At 38.2% G+C, this 18,244-nt stretch overlaps 1 protein-coding gene and 2 long non-coding RNA genes across 12 annotated transcripts in view; 2 read left to right on the top strand and 1 right to left on the bottom strand.

Moving 5' to 3' along the window:
- Positions 1–6,616, top strand: part of LOC140678031 (uncharacterized) — a 33,118-nt gene extending 26,502 nt beyond the window's left edge. Inside the window, exon 3 of the long non-coding RNA XR_012049815.1 lies at positions 6,594–6,616. This is a non-coding gene — a long non-coding RNA (uncharacterized lncRNA). The remainder of the gene's footprint in view (positions 1–6,593) is intronic.
- Positions 1–18,244, bottom strand: part of tcf7 (transcription factor 7) — a 97,035-nt gene that overhangs the window by 34,394 nt on the left and 44,397 nt on the right. The gene's annotated exons all lie outside the window — the stretch shown is intronic.
- Positions 6,617–9,381, top strand: LOC140678038 (uncharacterized). Its single transcript, XR_012049820.1, has 2 exons — positions 6,617–6,663; positions 8,775–9,381. It is a non-coding gene; the product is annotated as an uncharacterized lncRNA (long non-coding RNA).

Raw genomic sequence — 18,244 nt, 5'->3', positions numbered from 1 at the left:
ATAAACCTTTATTTATAAACTGCAACATGTACAAACAGCTGATAAATAATAATCAAAATAAGTATGGTGCCAGTATGCTGGTTTTTTCTCTCAATAAAATACTGGAAAGGATAGAAATTTAGTTTGTCTCTTTTATCTGATTATTAATCGATTAATTGAAGTAATAATCGACTATCAAATTAATCGTTAGTTGCAGCCCTAATATATATATATATATATATATATATATATTAGGGTTGTACGGTATACCGGTATTAGTATAGTACAGCGATACTAATGAATCATATTTGGTACTATACCGCCTCTAAAAAGTACCGGTCCCCTACCTCCCCATAGCTCACTGGCGTCACAATGTAAACAAACGCCATTGGCGGATCTACACCTAACATCCACTGTAATGATACCAAGTCAGGAGCGTATCTAGTCGATACTTTTTGGCATCAAAACATCTTCTTTGGTTTTTATAAAATGTCCCTGGACACATGAGGACTTTGAATATGACCAATGTATGATCCTGTAACTACTTGGTATCAGATTGATACCTAAATTTATGGTATCATCCAAAACTAATGTCAAGTATCCAAACAACAGAAGATTAAGTGATCATTACATTTTAACAGAAGTGTAGATAGAACATGTTAAAGCAGAAAATAACCAGATATTAACAGTAAATTAATAAGTAGACTAATAATTAATTTTCTACCGCTTGTCCTTCATAATTATGACAAAATAATAGAATGGAAAATGACACAATATGTTACTGCATATGACAGCAGACTAATTAGGAGCCTTTGTTTGTTTACTTACTACTAAAAGACAAGTTGTCTTGTATGTTCACTATTTTATTTAAGGACAAACTTGCAATAAGAAACATATGTTTAATGTACCCTAAGATTTTTTGTTAAAATAAAGCCAATAATGCAATTTTTTGTGGTCCCCTTTTATTTAGAAAAGTATCGAAAATTACCGGAAAGTATCGAAATACATTTTGGTACCGGTACCAAAATATTGGTATCGGGACAACACTAACATACATACACATATATATACAAATATACTGTATATATGTATATATATATATATATATATATAAATATATATATATATATATATATATAAGAAAAAAAAGGTACGCGCTAGTAAGTTCTTATTGTGCCAAAAGGAGGGAAAATATTTCCGTAACACTCGATGGTAAACCTGTACTTATACTATACACACAGTTCAAAATGAATAGGGCTCTTGTTTAGGCTGTCCTAAGTTGGACGTTATTGAACAGGAATAAGCTTCTCGCTCAGATGTAGGACACAATCCACTTTGAGGATAACTGATCAAGAGCCTATGGCATGCATTGAAAATAATTACCTTTGACCTTAGCCATCTTGCTTGGGACATCACTTTAAATCAATAGAGTTCTTGCCCAGGTAACGGGAAATAACCTCATCAAGTTTTGGTTGGTATTGTAAATGGTACAATGGATCACAGAGAAAATTAATAGGATTCTTTCCCAGCGATTGAAAAAAATATTTTAAAATTGTGAGATGTGAAAGAGGACTGTTAAAAAAAAATCTGCATGGATGGAACTTCAGAGCATAATGAGCAAAACATATAGGATTCTTGTTGAAGTGCAGTAACGCTTGGGAATAATCAATCAATCAATGTTTACTTATATAGCCCTAAATCACAAGTGTCTCAAAGGGCTGCACAAGCCACAACGACATCCTCGGCTCAGATACCACATCAGGGCAAGGAAAAACTCAAACCAATGGGACAATGAGAAACCTTGGAGGGGACTGCAGATGTGGGGACCCCCCCTGGGCGACCGGTGCAATGGACGTCGAGTGGATCTAGCATAATATTGTGAGAGTCCAGTCCATAGTGGATCTAACATAATTGTGAATTATGGGATTATATGACCTTTGAACTTGGCCATCTTGTTTTTGATGTCTTAAAAACACATAGAGTTCCCGCTGAAATGACCAAAAAAAAAAAATCAAAGTCAAACTTGAAAAAGTATCTCAGCTCAGCCATCTTGCCAGTCGACATCAATAAGGTTCCTGTTATTCTGCCTGATATTCTTCCTACGTGTGTCGTCCGTGTTTACCTTTCAAAATAAAACAATTCAAAAAGCACCTGTGGCGTCTTTGTGCGTACAGGAAGTAGGGATCTTACGTTTCCTGTTTCCTGATGACATGAAAGATGTGATGACTTCAAAGGAGCAATTACTTCTACCAGCATCGTAAGCGTGCGTATTTGCGTGTGTGTGTGGGTGTGTGTGTGCGCCCGCGTGTGTGTGTGTGTGTAGTTGAAAAGCCTTTTGAGTCATCAGTGTATTGTGAAGCCTTTTTATCTGCTCAATATGACACTTAATGCAATCTCGCATAGATAGCACTTGTTTGTATTGATGCGCGCACACACTTACACACCCTTACACACACTTACACACACTCATTTCAATAGTTGGGCCTGTAATGTATTCTTTAGTAGTGGCACAATATGTCTTTTTATTCCATTAAAACACTCCTCTTTGGTGGTCCTGCACTCCAGCCCTCTCGCCAAAGAGTCTTTAATCTCTCATTTCATGAAGATGAAACATTTTAAAAAACACACACGAGATCAGCTCATAAACACATGCTCGCTCCAAGTTTGCCAAAAGATGAATCATGAAAACAAACAACAATTAAAGCTATGAGCAGCGATGAGAGGGCCCTCGCACCACCATGCAACTCGGGTGGTCACCCCAAAGCCCGAGCCACCACCAGAAATTTCAGGATGATCGGAGCATGTGGAAGGGAGTTACCGATGTTAACATTTTCCACCACAAGGGGGCGATATTTGTGTTGATATCAATGTCTAGTCATGATCAGACCCCAACCTAAAAGCCTCATATCAGTTTGGAAGGTTATCTAGTAATCTAATGGTTTGTTGGTTGATGGTTGATGGCGAGGAGCAGGTTTCGCTGCCAGGCTCCACCCCCCACGAATAGGTACTAATAGATACTGACCCACCCTCTTCGGGATGTAATCATCATCATTTCTACCAATTATGACCAAGATCTAGATTTGTGGAGCCGAGATATAAATGGTAAAAGTTTTGTGGCGAATAACTAGATCAAAGTTTGGCGCCATGCCACGCCCACATTAAAACTTAAAGTTAAAGTACCACTAGGTGTGTTGAAATTACTCCCTGCATTTTACCCACCCCTTTGTTTCACCCCCTGGGAGCTGAGGGGAGCAGTGAGCAACAGCGGTGGCCACGCTCGTGGAATTATTTGGTGATTTAACCCCCAATTCCAACCCTTGATGCTTAGTGCCAAACAAGGAGGCAACGGGTCCCATTTTTACAGTCTTTGGTATGACTCGGCCGGGGTTTGAACTCACGACCTTCCAGAGTGAGGGCGGACACTCTAACCACAAGGCCACCGAGCAGGTCTAGAGATCAGACCCCAACTTAAAAGCCTCATATCAGTTTGGAAGGTTATGTACTAAATTTAATGAAGGTCTGTTGGTTGATGGCGAGGAGCAGGTTTCGCTGCCAGGCTCCACCCGCCACGAATGGGTACTAATTAGAGATGTCCAATAATGGCTTTTTTGCCCATATCCGATATTCCGATATTGTCCAACTCTTAATTACCGATTCCGATATCAACCGAAACGATATATACAATCGTGGAATTAACACATTATTATGCCTAATTTTGTTGCGATGGCCCGCTGGATGCATTAAACAATATAACAAGGTTTTCCAAAATAAATCAACTCAAGTTATGGAAAAAAATGCCAACATGGCACTGCCATATTTATTATTAAAGTCACAAAGTGCATTATTTTTTTTAACATGCTTCAAAACAGCAGCTTGGAATTTGGGACATGCTCTCCCTGAGAGAGGATGAGGAGGTTGAGGTGGGCGGGGTTGGGAGGGCGGGGGTGGGGTTGAGGTGGGGGGGTTAGGGGGTAGCGGGGGGTGTATATTGTAGCGTCCCGGAAGAGTTATTGCCGCAAGGGTTTCTGGGTATTTGTTCTGTTGTGTTTATGTTGTGTTACGGTGCGGATGTTCTCCCGAAATGTGTTTGTCATTCTTGTTTGGTGTGGGTTCACAGTGTGGCGCATATTTGTAACAGTGTTAAAGTTTTTTATACGGCCACCCTCAGTGTGACCTGTATGGCTGTTGACCTTGCATTCACTTGTGTGTGTGAAAAGCCGTAGATATTATGTGATTGGGCCAGCATGCATTTCCAGTGCCTTTAAGGCACGCCCCCAATATTGTTGTCTGGGTGGAAATCGGGAGAAATTCGGGAGAATGGTTGCCCCGGGAGATTTTCGGGAGGGGCACTGAAATTCGGGAGTCTCCCGGGAAAATCGGGAGGGTTGGCAAGTGTGACTGGGAGACGCAACTGCTCTGTACTTCTCCCTACGACCGTGTACCACTCCGTACAGCGGCATTTAAAAAAATCATAAATTTCACTTTTTGAAACCGATACCGATAATTTCCGATATTACATTTTAAAGCATTTATCGGCCGATAATATCGGCAGTTCGCTATTATCGGACATCTCTAGTACTAATAGATTCTGACCCACTCGTGTAATTATCGTCATTTCTACCAATTATGACCAAGATCTAGACTTGTGGAGCCGAGTTATAAATGTTGAAAGTTTTGTGGCGAATCGTGAGATCAAAATTTGGCGCCATGCCACGCCCACGTTATGAGACGTAAGCAAAATTCCTTCTCCATTTATCCTCGCCCACTAGTCTACTATCTGTCATTTTACCCGTGGTTCATTTGGTCAAAGTCCCTAGGACAGTGGTCGGCAACCCAACATGTTGAAAGAGCCACGTTGGACCAAAAATACAAAGAACAAATCTGTCTGGAGCCGCAAAAAGTGAAAAGCCTAATGTAAGTGTTATAATGAAGGCAACATATTAAGTTAGCGTCTCAGAGGGTGAGATAACTCCTGGAAATTACTAGTCTTCTTCAAATTATTACAATATTTGCAAGCTGGGTACGTTTGCTGTGGTCTGGAACAACATAATACAAAAGGAAACACATTTTTATGCATATATAAATGTATTCAGTTATAAATATTCTAAACTTTTTTCTATATTTTTATTGTAATATTTTCAGAATATGTTTGCTCTATGTTTGGCCAAAGTAAGACAAAGAAAACAATCTGAAGTTGTCTTTATTTTTTTTAGTTTTAAGGCCTTGATTTTAATAGTCCGGCCCGCACAGATTTTTCTCCATGCGGCCCCTGAGCTAAAATGAGTTTGATACCCCTGGTGTAGATGAACAATCTTGCCTTCCTTCCTACTTTCTCCGAACAAGCCTTTTGGAATTTGAGACTTCGGTGACGTCAGCGGTAAAAATTTACCCAAAGTGCTTTGCATGAATCCACCTTTGTAGTCCGACTCTGTAGTCGATAAGCTCCTTCTTGTGTAAGCCACTGTTCATTTTTGAGGCGAGCAATCAACAAATTTTCTTTAGATCCTATTTTTATTGACATTTCATCAAAAAACACATACCATATTTTTCAGAGCATAAGTCGCACCGGAGTATAAGTCGCACCTGCCGAAAAAAATGCATAATAAAGAAGGAAAAAAACATATATAAGTCGCACTGGAGCCCGGCCAAACTACGAAAAAAACTGCGACTTATAGTCCGAAAAATACGGTAAGTGATATTTTGAGGCGAAAATGTACGTCTAAAAACGAAGATCGGGTCACTTAACATGCCTGAAAGAGGCACAATTGCTACCGAGCGTGCTAGTTTTGTTAGCATGAAGTCAACCAGATACTCCACAAGTCCTCCATTGTAGCACAAGCAGTGGCACACCCCATGACCATCCACCACAACCCCCCAGTTCCCCCCAAAATCTGGAAGTCATTGCCTTCTCAGAGCCCAGAATGAAAGCCTCCAGCTTGGGAGCTCGAGTTGACATCAAAAGGCAGGCCGCCATGTTTAAAAAAAGCATCAACACCAACGACTACCCCCGAAACCCACCAGAAACCAACCCCTCGCGACCTAGCCCCCCACCCCCAGCAGAAGATCCCGGACATGATTGCGACCTTTTTACAGGTCATGTGGCAGCTTTCTTAATGAGCCAGCTGTAAGTCATAGTGAAAGCTTTCACTTGTAATATCTTTGACGAGATGCTGCCACAAGGAAAACACTCACTCTGACTCATTTCTCAAATGTGGCAAAAGCAAAGAAATGATGCAACTGGTGACTAATACTAGTTTTAGATCAATAAAAACAGCATACGAATCTTCAACACAGTTCTTGGTATCAACCTCTGGGACCTTAACCAAGACTTTAATTTTGCATCAACAACACCCAAGAGTTTGCATTGTTTGTTGTCGTCATCGTAGCGAGTCATCCACAAATTCCAAATTCATAAATCGAAACATTCAAACAAATGGGGGGCGGCAGGAAGTGGGATGACAGTAGGGATGTATATCGTTAGGATTTCATCCATACCGATATCACTATCAATATTCCTTATCAATACCGGTATTCATCTGTAGTCTTATCAGTACTATATGAATGAATTGGTGTAAATCGGTGCTTCTTAATTATTTTCTGTTACTCCCCTCCAGGAAGAAGAAAATATTTCACGCAACCCCCCCCCCCCACCGCCACGACTATGAAGAGTATCATACAAATGTTGTAAGTACACCTCTGCATAACATTGTATCCTTATTAGCGTTAAAGATAACAAAAAAAAAAATCAATCAATCAATTCCTTTATTGTCATTGTCATAATAACACTTAAGTCATACATGTCAACGAGATTTTGTTTGAGCTTTGTCTAAATATAGATTAATTTAACAAAGAATAACTTTAATAATATTGTTTTTAACTAGATTTAGCTTTAAAATGCATCAATTTGCCTGAAATACAACTTTTTTAAATCCTTATTTATACTATAAACATTTTTTGAATGCCTTGAGCCATTTGATACTGAAAAATCGAACTAAATAATCTCAATGAATTATAAATTCAAATTGACCAGTAACATTTACTCAGGAGCACAATATATTAAAAATACTTTAACCTACGAAAAACAAAAATGAATAAAAGAATGTGTGCTGATTTTTTTTTTTATATATAAAAATGAGGAAGTCAGGTTTAAAGGATACAATGAGCATGTTTTGTCGTAAACATCTTTTCCAAGCTGGGTTTGAAGCATGATACTGATAAAGCATGTTCCCCGGGGTCACATACCCTGGCATCAACTATTTAAGAATGACCGCTGTAAATAAAAGTGTGAAAATTTAATTTAATTTTATGATATTGTTATTATAAGCGCTAACACAGACCAACTATTTTTAGTGGCGCCGCGATCACGGAGAGCTCACTGGCTTATGCTGCTATATTGACATATTGAGCTACTGCATGGCCTCTGAGTTGGTGAAAGTTAACTCTAGATTATAAATCATGCCTCTCACCTGGATAGTAGAATGTTGTGGACATAATCCGAGAAGTTGGTCAACTTTGACATCCAATTTAAGACACGGACTTGGCGAGAAGGACACGAAAAGATGCTCTTTTGCGACAACTTAAACTTTTGTGAGGATTATGATTATTTTTTCATTTAAACGGGAAGATATAAACATTCCAGTGAGAGCAGACATTGCACAGTAAGTGTTTGTTTTATTATGTTCATAGTTTGTATTTCTTGTTTAGCACTTAGCAATACTGCTACACGAGGCTCACTAAACTTGGATCCATTTAGCACACAGCTTCTAAAACTTGTAGATCATCCTCAAGTATATTAGTTTCTGAATCATCATTTGTCCCAAAGTAGTCTTTGTTGTCTCTCACAAAGTCTGCATTATTAGTAGTCTTGTTGAAGGGAAAAACAAACATTGTTATGCATCTGTGAAAGGAGTACGCCGCGGTATGCTTAAAAAGAGCATTTTTCCATGTTACTATCAATGTTATTACATTAAAAATATACTTGTAGTATGTATATAAAATCTGGATAGAGGTTTTTTAGAGCGCTTAATAGAGGGAATAAAGCGAATTCCATTACCCCCATTGTTAGCTGACTCTTGCTGGAGTTTATTTACGAGTTACAATGTATAAAAAAAAGAAAAATATATGCGTTTTTGTCCTACATAAGGATTGTGAATGATAGAATAGAATAGAATAGAATGGACTTTATTGTCATTATATTTGCATATAACGAGATTAAGGACTCCAATTTAAGGTGCGGTAGTGGAAACAGATATGGGGTAAAAATAAATTACCGTATTTTTCGGACTATAAGTCGCAGTTTTTTTCATAGTTTGGCCAGCCGGGCTCCAGTGCGACTTATGTGTTTTTTTCCTTTTTTATTATGCATTTTCGGCAGGTGCGACTTATACTCCGGTGCGACTTATACTCTGAAAAATACGGTACACAACAGGTAATAAAGAAAAAACTAACAATTGAAATAAACAGACTACTATCCAATAAAAATGATAAATAGAAGAATAAATAAAAAAAATATTATAAAAAATAAATAAATAAATACAAAATAAAAAATAACAAATCAATTTAAAAAAAAATAAAAAATAAAAATAATTATTTATTATATAGACACAATTCTAAAAGAGTGCAGTCCCCTTTGAAGCTGATCAAAATTATGCAAGCAAGGTAATAAAAATTAAAAAGTCTGATTAAAGAAGGACTATATAGACCGCACTATAGTTGTAAGGAGAAAGAAAAAGATTTGAGAAGGCAATTAGCAACAAAGCCCGAGATGTTAGTAAGTGAGGGCTTCCTCCCATCAGAAGCTCAGCGGTTCCTCTGGATCTGAGGGAGGAGGAGGAAAGCGGGTGTGTGGGGAGAGTGGTGTTCCTCGGCCCGTCCGGATCACATTACACAGAGCTGCAGGCTCTGATGTGGCTTCAGAGACGACGAGCGCAAACCAAAGCCTGCAACCGCACAAGCCGGCTCGGAGCTGGGCCTGTCCTGCGGTCTCCTCCAAAAGAATATTTGTGAAAAAGCCTGACTGCGATCCAAACAGCGACTCCCCTCCCCCCACCTGGCAATGCGGCGTTGGCTCGCACCGAAATGGGATGTTGGCGTAGGAACCGGTGACAAGTTGTTCCGAAGATGTTTTTCATTTATGGACCGAACATCTGGTGCTCTGCAAGCAGATGCCACTTCAGGGTTTGTTTTTTTGCAAAAGTTAACTTCTCCGGGTTCTGCTCGGCGAAACGGGTAAGATTCAAGTGCGCTGAAAGCAGTCGTCACCATTTACAACAATCTTTGGAGAATGTTCAATGGGCCACAAATGGACTCGGCCTACAAGAGTGCAACATAAAACAAATATCTGAGCATCTTTTTATCATCTTTGTCCTCAGCACACATCAATTAAAGCCCATTAGCAGCCCGCCTTGTCTTGCCTCTCCTGGACTTTCTCTTTAATCTTTGGGAGATGTTGCCATTGATGCCACCTATTGAGGCCATGTTTGTGCCTGCTGCTTTTATGTCTGAAAGGAGGCTGCATCTCAGAGACGTGTTCACATCGTGTATGACAGTGTTTTTCAACCTTTTTTGAGCCAAGGCACATTTTTTGCGTTGAAAAAATCCGGAGGCACACCACCAGCAGAAATCATTAAAAAACAAAACTCAGTTGACAGTAAAAAGTCGTCGTCGCAATTGTCGGATATGAATTCAAACCATAACCAACCATGCATCACTATAGCTCTTGTCTCAAAGTAGGTGTACTGTCACGACCTGTCACATCACGCTGCGACTTATTTGGAGTTTTTTTTGCTGTTTTCCTGTGTGTAGTGTTTTAGTTCTTGTCTTGCGCTCCTATTTTGGTGGCTTTTTCTCTTTTTTTGGTATTTTCCTGTAGCAGTTTCATGTCTTCGTTACTTTGTTTTTATCCTTCTTCGTGGGGACATTGTCGATTGTCATGTTATGTTCGGATGTACATTGTGGACGATACAGACAGTAAGTCTTTGCTGTCGTCCAGCATTCTGTTTTTGTTTACTTTGTAGCCAGTTCAGTTTTAGTTTAGCTTTAATTAGGGATGTCCGATAATGGCTTTTTTTGCCGATATTGTCCAACTCTTAATTACCGATACCGATATCAACCGATACCGATAAATACAGTCGTGGAATCAACACATTATTATGCCTAATTTGGACAACCAGGTATGGTGAAGATAATGTCCTTTAAAAAAATTATAATAAAATAAAATAAGATAAATAAATTAAAAACATTTTCTTGAATAAAAAAGAAAGTAAAACAATATAAAAACAGTTGCATAGAAACTAGTAATTAATGAAAATGAGTAAAATTAACTGTTAAAGGTGAGTACTATTAGTGGACCAGCAGCACGCACAATCATGTGTGCTTACGGACTGTATCCCTTGCAGACTGTATTGATATATATTGATATATCATGTAGAAACCAGAATATTAATAACAGAAAAAAACAACCCTTTTGTGTGAATGAGTGTGAATGTTTTTTGGGTTGGTGCACTAATTGTAAGTGTATCTTGTGTTTTTTATGAGGATTTAATAAAGAAAATAAAAAATAAAAACCTGATACCGATAATAAAAAAATGATACTGATAATTTCCGATATTCCATTTTAAAGCATTTATCGACATCTCTAGCTTCAATGCCTTTTTCTTAGGGGCACTCACCTTTTGTTTATTTTTGGTTTAAGCATTCGATACCCTTTTACCTGCACGCTGCCTCCCGCTGTTTCCGACATCTACAAAGCAATTAGCTACCTGCTGCCACCTACTGATATGGAAGAGTATTACACGGTTACTCTGCCGAGCTCGAGACAGCACCGACACTCAACAACAACACATCATTTGCAGACTAGAATTACTGGTTTGCAAAAAAATATTTTTTACCCAAAATAAGTGAAATTAGATCATCTCCCACGGCACATCATACTGTATCTCACGGCACACTAGTGGTTGAAAAACACTGGTGTAAGATACATTTCTTTCACTAATCATAACATACTGTATGTGTTGCACATTATTAATCTCAATATTACTTTGTAAAATGAAAAAATGGGAAAATCCCAAAATTGATAATTAAATAAATTGTAAATAGATTTATTAAATAAACTATTTTTTTGTTTTTATTTATCGATTTTCCCCAAAAAATGTTGAATCGATTAAGAATCAGAATGAATGAAAATTGCGATTTGGATGTTATTAAGTTTTTTAGCACCTCTCCTGCACATCAGCATACGTCTCTGCATCCTGGGGTCACTCAGCAAGCCGCCATGCACGACCACAACAGGCATTAAACGTAAGCAGGCTGCTATTACCAAAGCATCTTCAGTTCTTCAACTTTAAAGGTGACATGCACTTTTTAGGGGAATTTTGTCTGTCATTCACAATCTTTTTTTTTAATGCATTCTAAATCGTAAATAAACGTTAGCAAAAGTCAGTTAACAATGGGGCTAATGTGACTCGCTTCATTCTGCCTAAAAAGGACTCTACAAAACATCCGAAAACCTCCATCAAGCTTTTATATACACACTCTAAGTATATACAATACGTAATGTAGTAACATTCATAATAACGTAATATTTGCATATTTTACTCATTTTAAGCATACAGTGGCATATTGATTTCACAGACGCATCACAACATTTGGGTTTTCCTTCATTAGAAACAACAAACATACTAAAACAATCACTTACTGTACAATGTCGGCTCTCACTGGGAGGCTGACTGATGGGACGATTTCTAAATTCCTGTTTGGATGAAGAATTAATCGTAATCCTCACGCAGGTTTTGACATTTAAAAAAAAAAAAAAAGGTGCTGCAAATAAACGCTTTTTTGTGTCTTTCTCGCCATCTCTGGGTCTAAGTTGGATGTCAAAGTTGACAAACTTTTTACCCACAACTTTCTACCATCCACATGACCTTTTTTTTTGCTGCAGCTGTTACATATACTGTAATATTGTATATGGTAATTGGGATTTGTATATATTATAAAATAATATAATTTATCAGTATATATTATATACTGTATATATAATATGTAAATATTACATATATGTTATATTTTATATTGCTACTATGGTACATTTTTTGTCTACTTTATACATGCATTATCCTTTCCATCCTTACCATTTCCATCCTTTGTAACTGAGCTATTGTGTGGAACAATTTCCCTTGTGGCTCAATAAAGTTTGTCTAAGTCTAAGATTTATAATCTAGTAATCATTTTTTAACAACTCAAAGGCGATGCAAGCTCAATATTTTTTATTTATTTTTTCTTGCCCTGATGTGGGATCTGAGCCGAGGATGTCGTAGTGGCTTGTGCAGCCCTTTGAGACACTCGTGATTTAGGGCTATATAAGTAAACATTGATAAACATTGAATATGTCAATAGTTAGCTCTCTGTGATTATGGGGCCACTAAAAATAGGTCCTTAACGTTAACTTATAAAAACAACATCACTAATACTTCGTCATTATTCGGGTCACAACATGTGAATGAAATATTTTTGGCGTTTTTTGGCCGCAATAATGTACTCCCATTAGCTGCATTGTTGGCTGACTTTTGCTAATGCTTATTTACGATTTAGAATGCAAAAAAAAGAAAAACACACATGTTCTTGTCTTACATATTCCCCAAAAAGTGTAGTTCCTCTTTAAGTCACTGTGGAAGATAAGTGTGCAGATGTTTTTGTATGATGCTAAAATATACTTTATATATACATTATGGAGGTTTATTATTATTTACCAAGTCCCTCTCCTCCATCTGCCTATAAACTAAAAAACTGCATTTAATCCTATCTTTGAGCCAAAGGATAAAGTTTTCGGCGTGGCGCGGCTCCATCAGGGGATAACATCAATGGGGGAGGTGAAGCGAGGGCGCTACCATCCAGTGAGCAAACCGCAAGTGGAGTTAGTCCAAATCCCTGCGAGGGCCCGCTTTCTGATGCGTGCGACCACAGTGCAGCATGCGCTGAAGCAGGGGGGCCCCCATCATCTGTCACCGCTCTCCTGAGTATTTATACATCTGTACCATACGTGTTTATACAGCTTTTATTTTGGTCTCTTCAGGAATGCACGTACACGGACATTGACAGAGTCTTCTGTGCTAGCGAGATAGCATGGCACTTGTGGGCTTTGTGCTACGGAGCGCCCGCCAAGCCCAGCCGGTTGGCAGCAGAGGCCGATGTTCTGCTATCGATCATCTGTAATAATGACGCACAGAGCCGCTCGGCGTGTAATTATCATCCCAAAATAAAGCGGCAGGCTGTACTGCAGGACCTTTAAAGATCTTAAACTCAGCAAAGTCTGAGGAAAACATCACTATGTGCACCTTTTAGCTATCCTGACATTAAAGTCTACCTGGTAGCACAATCTATCACTTAATGACCTGAGCTAAGATCTACACTGTGGATGCTAACTTAGATATGTGGTTGACTGTAAGATGGTTGGCAAAAAGTACATTCTAGCTCAGTGGTGTCCAAACTTTTTCCACTGAGGGACGCACTAAACTGAAAAAAAAAAAGCCATAGTTTTCATTATCAAAAACAATACAATATACCAGGCCTGGGCAATTATTTTGACTCGGGGGCCACATTTAGAGAAAAAAATGTGCCTGGGGGCCGGTATATCTATTTTTAGGGACACTAATACAAAACCTCACAATAATGTCTGATTGAATGCTAAAAACGTTTTGACAGACCGCCTTGAAAAACGTAATGGAATTTTACATTTTTCTATGAACGATAAAACACTGAATATTGACAAAATATGAACGTCACACCCCCTTTTGATCGACATATTTTATAATCAAGTGAAACGCAACAAAAATGCAACCAACAGTGAAATATGAACGCGAAGGGTACAAAATAAACCCACCTACAATCTGATACGGTGGTTCTTAACCTGGGTTCGATCGAACCCTAGGGGTTTGGTGAGTCGGCCTCAGGGGTTCGGCGGAGGTCAAAACACACCCGACTTATCGTGTAAATAAAAACTTCTCCCTATCAGCGTATTACGGATATGGCAACAGCAGAAGTCAGACTGATTTGCAGGTGTGTCATTTGTTGTGAGTTTATGCACTGTGTTGGTTTTGTTGTTTGAACAAGGTGATGTTCATGCATGGTTCATTTTGTGCACCAGTAAAAAAAACATGGTAACACTTTAGTATGGGGAAAATATTCACCATTAATTAGTTGCTTATTAACATGCAAATTAGTAACATATTGGCCCTTAACTAGTCATTATTAAGTACTTATTAATGCCTTATTCGGGATGGCCTTATTATAACCCTAAACCTCTAACCCTGGCCCTAACCCTAACCCTAACCAAATAACTCTAAATTAAGTCTTTGTTACTTAGAATATGTTCCGATTGTCCAAAAAACTCTAAATCAAGTCTTTGTTACTTACAATATGTTCCCCATACTAAAGTGTTACCAAAAACATAACTTTGTCTTGAATTTGAAAAAAACCATTTTATTTTTCACTAAGAAGGGTTCGTTGAATGCGCATATGAAACTTGTGGGGTTCGGTACCTCCAACAAGGTTAAGAACCACTGATCTGATACATCACTAAGCTTTAGAACTTAGTTGTGAAAATCTCCCTCCGAGCCTGTGGAAACGCTTCCCGCCCACACTGCTTGGTGCCTCGTCTGGGCTGCTGTGACGTAGATGACCATAGTAACTAATTAGATGACCATAGTAACTAATTAGATGACCATAGTAACTGGTATATCATCCATAAGCGCAGATTCCAACCAATGAAATACTTTGTATAGTTGAAGACCTACGGTCGTTAAAAAACATCACTGCACATCATAATGGCAGCTACACTTTCCATCTTAAACATCTAAAAAAATTATTTGGGAATGTCCGGCGGGTCAGATTGAAATGTTTAACGGGCCGCATGTGGCCCCCGGGCCTTAATTTGCTCAGGTCTGCAATATACAGTCGTGGTCAAAAGTTTACATAAAAGAAACATGTAGCTGTTTGGCCACAATACCCAGCAATATGTTTGTAGGAGAAAAGGTGAGGCCTTTAATCCTAGGAACACCATCCTACTGTCAAGCATGGTGGTGGTCGTATTATGCTTCGGGCCTGTTTTGCTGCCAATAGAACTGGTGCTTTACAGAGAGTACATGGGACAATGAAAAAGGAGGATTACCTCCAAATTCTTCAGGACAACCTAAAATCATCAGCCCGTAGGTTGGGTTTTGGGCGCAGTTGGGTGTTCCAACAGGACAATGACCCCCAAACTCACGTCAAAAGTGGTAAAGGAATGGCTAAATCAGGCTAGAATTCAGGTTTTCGAATGGCCTTCCCAAAGTCCTGACTTAAATGTGTGGACAATGCTGAAGAAACAAGTCCATGTCAGAAAACCAACAAATTTAGCTGAATTTCACCAATTTTGTCAAGAGGAGTGGTCAAAAATTCAACCAGAAGCTTGTGGATGGCTACCAAAAGTGCCTTATTGCAGTGAAACTTGCCAAGGGACATGTAAGCAAATATTAACATTGCTGTATGTATACTTTTGACCCAGAACATTTGCTCACATTCTCAGTAGACCCATAATAAATTCATAAAAGAAGCAAACTTCATGAATGTTTTTTGTGAAAGTATGTGCTCCAATCACTCTATCACAAAAAATAAGAGTTGTAGAAATGATTGGAAACTCAAGACAGCCATGACATTATGTTCTTTACACGTGTATGTAAACTTTTGACCACGACTGTACGTATTTTTTGTTACATTTAGGGCTCCCCTCAAGTTTAGTCTCAGTCATAAAAATGTTCAAAATAAGTCATACTACTTTTGTTTATTCATAGCTTAAATCTCTAGATCAGGGGTGATCAATAGGTGTGTCAGTCGACCAAAAAATTAGCAATCATCAGTCTTCATTATGATGTCACTTTCGTCCCTTGATTGACATCTACAGAACCTGAAGATCTTGTGAAATGACGATGGCTGCTGTGAGCTCATTATTAAGAGAAAATGACCGACAGGAAGGCGAGAAACACTTTTTCTTTCAACAGACTCTCGCGCCGTACCTGCTATCAAAAGTCTAAAGACCGTTCTTTACAGGAACTGTCTTCACAATAAAAGCGCTGCTCCATCCTGCCTGCGCTAACAAAATAAGAGCCTCAGAGAGCTAGCGCACACAAGCTAGCAAGCTACCGAGTTTGCCGCCAATGTATTTCTTGTAATGTGTGTAAAAAGGAGTATAGAAGCTGGACAAATAAGACGCCAAAAAACAACCACTTTCATGTGGTATTGGGCAGAAATAAGGACTTTTTTCCTCCTCCATTCGAAAATGTGAAGTTATCAGCACTACCGTCTGATTCCACTCAATGCAAGTCATCAGAATCAGGTAATACACCAACTTATAATCCTGTCTTCATAAAAGAAAGGAATCTATATGTGTTAAACATGCTTGTATTATCATTAAACACCTTTAACTTAACAAAAAACGTCTCTTTCATAAATAAATAAATATAAATGATATATATATATTTATATAAATCAATCAATCAATCAAAGTTTACTTATATAGCCCTTCATCACAAATGTCTCAAAGGGCTGCACAAGCCACAACGACATCCCACATCAAGGCAAGAAAAATTTCAACCCATCGGGAGCAATGAGAAACCTTGGAATCGATTCTCGATTCCAAATCAATACTTTTTTAATGACATATAGGTTGATTGGCAACACTAAATTGTCCCTAGTGTGTGACTGTGTCCGTGAATGTTGTCTGTCTGAAAGGGACAAGTGGTAAAAATGGATGGATAGATAGATGGTTGCCAGTTCTAAGATTACCTACAATCCTCCATAAAAAACTGTGATAAATGTCAATATTACTTAAATAACATGATTTGCCTGAGTGGCTTGTCAGGACACATAAAAAAAATAATTAAATAAATACATTTTTGATTTTTTTTTAATCGATTAAGAATTGTTACAAAAAAAAAATCGCGATTCATTCAAAGAAAATTTTTTTTTTAATACCCATAGTATATATATATATATATATATATATATATATATATATATATATATATATATATATATATATACTATATACCCAAAGAGCTTTACATTACATTTACATTACACTCACCCATTCACACACACATTCACACTAGGGTTGTCCGGTGTACCGGTACTAGTATAGTACCGCGATACCAATGAATTATATTCGGTACTATACCGCCTCTAAAAAGTACCGTTTTTTTTTTATGGGCATGACGCGCGCAACATTGCTGGTTTTACGAGCAGAGGAGCATGTTTGGCAGTGCACACACACAGAGTACTTACAAGCAGACACAGTGTGTAGACAGAAAAGGGAGAACGGACGCGTTTTTGGCTTAAAAACTAACGATAAAGGTGAAGTTATAACACTGAAATGCCCACCGGAAAAGGTGCTTTAAGACATGGCTAGCTAGCTAGCGGCTAAAGTCTAGCCGCAGTCTGCTGTGTTTTAGCTACTTCTAAATCACTAATCCTTGTCTCCATGGCGATGAATAAAGTGAGTTTCTTACAAGTATCATCCCTGCAGGACGAGGAATAGCTAAACATGCTTCACTCCACACCGTAGCTCACCGGCGTCAAAATGTAAACAAACGCCATTGGTGGATCTACACCTGACATCCACTGTAATGATACCAAGTACAGGAGCGTATCGAGTCAATACTACTATGATTACATCGATATTTTTTAGTATCACAACATCTTTTTTCGTTTTTTTTAAATGTATATTTTGTTTAGGAAATACGTCCCTGGACTTTAAATATGACCAATGTATGATCCTGTAACTACTTGGTATCGGATTGATACCCATATTTGTGGTATCATCCAAAACTAATGTAAAGCATCCAAACAACAGAAGAATAAGTGATTATTACATTTTGACAGAACGTGTTAAAAGAGAAAGTAAGCAGATATTAACAATAAATGAACAAGTAGATTAATAATTCATTTTCTACCACTTGTCTTTAATAATTTTGACAAAATAATAGAATGATAAATGACACAATATGTTACTGCATATGTCAGCAGACAAATTAGGAACCTTTGTTTGCTTACTTACTAATAAAACACAAGTTGTCTTGTATGTTTACTAATAAGAATAAGAATAAGAAACATATGTTTAATGTACCCTCAGATTTTTTTGTTAAAATAAAGACAATGATTACAATATACAATATACGCTGCCACCTAACCCCCCACCTCAACCCCGCCCCCCGTACCCCTCCCACCTCAACCTCCT

This window comes from Nerophis lumbriciformis, linkage group LG03 (genome assembly GCF_033978685.3).
Source record: "Nerophis lumbriciformis linkage group LG03, RoL_Nlum_v2.1, whole genome shotgun sequence".
Taxonomy (NCBI): Eukaryota; Metazoa; Chordata; class Actinopteri; order Syngnathiformes; family Syngnathidae; genus Nerophis; species Nerophis lumbriciformis.
Note: the sequence above shows the minus strand (reverse complement) of the source record. Positions and strands in the feature narration are given on the sequence as shown.